General features: G+C 43.9%; 1 long non-coding RNA gene across 1 annotated transcript; it reads right to left on the bottom strand.

Annotated features, from left to right (window-relative positions):
* Nucleotides 1-391: 391 nt before the first annotated feature.
* Nucleotides 392-3822, bottom strand: LOC308185416. Its single transcript, XR_013943354.1, has 2 exons — nt 3064-3822; nt 392-2339 (listed from the first exon to the last, which is right to left on the bottom strand). It is a non-coding gene; the product is annotated as an uncharacterized lncRNA (long non-coding RNA).
* Between the last annotated feature and the right edge of the window lie 517 nt (nt 3823-4339).

Raw genomic sequence — 4339 nt, 5'->3', positions numbered from 1 at the left:
GTGAGACCATCCCGGTCTGGAAGCAGGCACCCAGTCAGAGGGAGGAATGAGGAGAAGACAGGGGTTTGAAAACAAAGCTGGCTAAGCCAATCAGGGAGCGGTACGAAAACAGGTGGGTTGGGTCCTTTCACAAAATGGCGGCTCCTCACTGTGGAATGCGGAATGCAACAAAATGGTGCCCGCCACTGCGGGTGGCTGGGAGGGATTGCCTGTCCTGGCCCATCCCACCTGCAGGAGGGCCACTCAGCAGCTTAGTCCTGCCCTTCCCAAATGGCCCTTTCCCCGCCCTGCCATGCGGTGTATGCCCAGCGCCTCCAGCTGGTGGCCGGGAAGAGCTTCAGGCTGCAGCCGTGGAGCTGTGTGTTAGCGTAGCAACCACATAACCACCAAGTGATTATATGAAGGTGCTTTATTCAGCTCCGGAAGCCAGTGTAGGTGCCCAGATCTGGCTTCATGTCCCGTTACTTCCCAGCCATTTTATATACATTCAACATTACGTAAGGCATACATATTCATTACAGGTTGCAACATCAGCCTCGCATTCCATTCTAATTAGCTCTCCTCCCATTTGCACATGTGTGGTGCTCTCTGGTGGTCGTCCAGGTTGTCGTCCAGATGAAGTAAGGAGTTTTCCTCTCTGCTAAACTTTTCACCTTTCTCACTCGACGCATGCTCTCTCCGCTCCTTGCTTCTGGTTCAACTCATTTCAGCATTTTCAGGTTCTTATTAAAGGTCAGGTTCTACCTGTTCCCTCCCAAGGCTCCCCTTCAAAGATTCATTTGACTGTTCAGTATACTCCCTAAATTTCCCAGTATACATAGATTAATTGATAATGTAAGTACATTTGGCAATGCTTGATTATACTTTATGACCCACCACCTAAGAGACATTAATAAAACATCCATTCGATTCTCCCTAGCACTAACATTTCCCCCCTTTGAAAATACTTCGCTCATACCGAGAGCAAGTATTTTCATTACTATTAGGTTGAATCAGGTTAGTAGATGTTAGTAAGTATAACTTGATATAGAGATTATTAAGTATAATTTTAATGCATCTTCGTTAGTCTACTATCTTATTGATTCCTCCATGCCTGCTTGTTAACGCTAGTACTATAGGATGGGGGTGGAGTAAGTGGGATAGGGTGTTCTGGGTCTTTCCCAGTAACCTACTAACCTCCTTAACCACATCGGCAATGAAATGTGGTCCCCTGTCTGAAGAAATACCCAATGGTACACCAAATCTAGGGATTATTTCCTGTAGTAACCATTTTACCGTTTCCTTTGCTTGGTTGGTGCGACAGGGAAGGGCCTCCGGCCATCCTGAAAAAGTATCAACCCCTACCAATAGCTATTTATAACCTCTTGCTTTAGGCAGTTCCACAAAGTCTATTTGCCAGTAATCTCCAGGCTCTATCCCAGCTCTAGTTCTTACCATCTCAGCATGTTTCCTTGCTACCGGATTATTCTTTAAGCAAAGCTCACATTTTGACATTACTGACTTTGCCATTGTTAACATGTGTACCGAGATGACACCTCGTTTCAAATAGGTCACCATTGATCCTGCACCCCAGTGACATTCATTATGTTTTATTTGTAAGATTTCTCGCATTACTATAGGAGGCACTATGAGTTGTCCTGTCGTAGTCACATACCATCCATCAGGATTCTTCTGGGCCTTCATCAAATTTGCAAGTCTCTCATCTTCCGCTGAATACTTTGGGTCTTTAGGTAATTTAAAACAAGAGAGGCCTACCTTCGATGGAATTAGAGCCATTACTTTCCATACTTCATGCGCAACCTTCCGGGCCATCAAATCTGCCAGTCTGTTACCTTCTGCAATCTTTGACACCCCTCCTTGATGGGCTTTACAATGCATTATGGCCACCTGTTGGGGTTTCTGTACAGCTGTTATTAATTTCAATATTTCTTCCTGGTATTTTATATTAGTCCCTTGTGAGGATAGCATTCCCCTTTCTTTCCATAATGCCCCATGTACATGAACTACCCCGAATGCATATTTTGAATCTGTCCAAATATTCACGTTCTTACCCTCGCTTAGTTCCAGGGCTCGTGTCAGGGCAATTATTTCTGCTCGTTGGGCTGAAGTTCCCGGAGGTAGGGAATTTGCCTCAATCACTACCTTTGATGTAGTTACCGCGTATCCTGTGTAACGAGTCCCATTTTCCACAAAGCTGCTTCCATCTGTGAAAAGTTCCCAATCCGGTCTCCCCATAGGCTGATCCTTTAAGTCTGTTCTGCTGGCATAGGTATGTTCGATGATTTCCACACAATCATGACTGAGGTCTCCTTCCTCCGTAGTTGTTCCTAGAAACACTGCTGGGTTCAATAGGTTAGTAGTTTTTAGAATTACATCATCTTGCTCAGTTAGTATAGCTTGATATTTCATCATTCGGCTGGGCAATAGCCAATGGCCCCCCTTTTGCTCCAATACCGTAGTCACCATATGTGGCACGAACACCTCAATTCGTTTCCCTAATGTGAGCTTCCTGGCTTCCTGTATTAAAAGGACTGTGGCTGCCACGGCCCTTAAACACGAGGGCCATCCAGCGCTTACCGCATCCAATTGTTTAGAAAAATACCCCACAGGTCTTTTCCAGCTCCCAAGTCACTGGGTCAGTACTCCTAATGCCAATCGTTGTCTCTCATGCACAAACAGCTGGAAGTCCTTTGATAAGTCCGGCAAGCCCAAGGCAGGCGCCTTTATCAGGGCTTCCTTTAATTTCTTAAAGGCCTCTTGTTGTGGCTTTCCCCAGGTAAATGTACAGGCCTTTTGGGTTTCATAGAGGGGCTTTGCTATGAGTCCATAGTCCATTACCCACGGTCTGCACCACCCGGCCATACCTAGGAAAGCCCGTAGTTCATGCAAATTTTGCGGCTCGGCGATTTAACAAATAGCTTGTATTCGGTTAACTCCCAATTTTCTTTGTCCTTGAGAAATTTCACATCCCAAATAAATTACTGTTGTGCATGCGATTTGTGCCTTTTGTTTAGAAACCTTGTACCCATTTAGTCCCAATTGATTCAAAATATCAATAGTTACCTGAATACATTCTGACTCTCCTTCGGTAGCTATTAATATATCATCCACATATTGTAACAGCAGGTATCGATCCTTTGGTACCTGAATCTGTCCTTGGTTAATCCAATCTTCTATTTCTTTAGCTAGTTGACCGCCAAAGAGGGTCGGGTTATTCTTGAATCCTTGAGGCAATCTTGTCCAGGTCAGTTGCATCTTTCGTCCGTTCCGTGGATTTTCCCATTCAAAAGCAAAGAGTTTTCTACTATCCTTGTCAATGGGTATGCAGAAGAAGGCATCTTTTAAATCAGTTACCGTAAACCACTTATATTTCTCTTTTACAGATGTTAACAATGTATAAGGATTAGTCACCACTGGGTGAATATCTTTTGTTATTTCGTTTATTGCCCTAAGGTCCTGCACTAGCCTATATTCCCCATTAGGTTTCTTTACTGGGAAAATTGGGGTATTGTATTCGGATTTGCATTCCTCCAGAATGTGGTAGCTAAGAAATTTATCTATAATCTTTACTATTCCTAGCCTAGCTTCTAGCTTCAATGGGTACTGTTTAATCCGTACCGATCAGGCCCCTTCCTTAAGTTCAATTTTTACTGGCTGGGCTACTTTTGATTTTCCGGGCACGTCTATTTCCCAAATCGTAGGTATTACTGCATTTTCTACCTCCTTTGGTATATGAGGAACAGCCTTCTCTTTAATCATTAATATTTGTCCCACTTTTGATTCCGGGATTCTCATAATCAATTCTCCATCTTCAAACATTATGGTAGCGTTTAGTTTAGTTAACAAATCCCGTCCCAAAAGAGGAATAGGGCATTCTGGTACATATAAAAACTCATGTGTAATTTCTTTACCTCCAAACCGTAAATCAAGGGGTTGTAAGAACGGCCGTATTTCCTCCTTCCTGGTGGCACCTACAATAGTAGTTTTCCTTTCCCCTATCTTACCACTTAATCTATTGAGTACTGAATATGTGGCCCCTGTATCAATTAAAAATTTTACTTCTTTATTTCCTATTTGAATTTTTACTAAGGGCTCTTTAGTTTCTGCTACCGGATCTCCTAGTCAGCTACTATATTCCCCCAGAACCATCACCTTAGCTGCTTCTTGGTTTCGGAACGAATTTCCCCCACCAACGATCAGCTGTCCATGGAGAGGGCACTCGTTTTTCCAATGACCCTCCCCCTAACAATGGGCACATTCGTTAAGACCCAGCCGGTTTCCCCCTGAGCTCGGGTAGCCTCTCCCTGTTCCTCTACCTTGACCATTAATATTTCCTCTT

Source organism: Anser brachyrhynchus (assembly GCF_964034855.1).
Source record: "Anser brachyrhynchus genome assembly, chromosome: Z".
NCBI lineage: Eukaryota > Metazoa > Chordata > Aves > Anseriformes > Anatidae > Anser > Anser brachyrhynchus.
The sequence above is the reverse complement of the archived record's forward strand: the minus strand, read 5'-3'. Positions and strand labels throughout refer to the sequence as shown.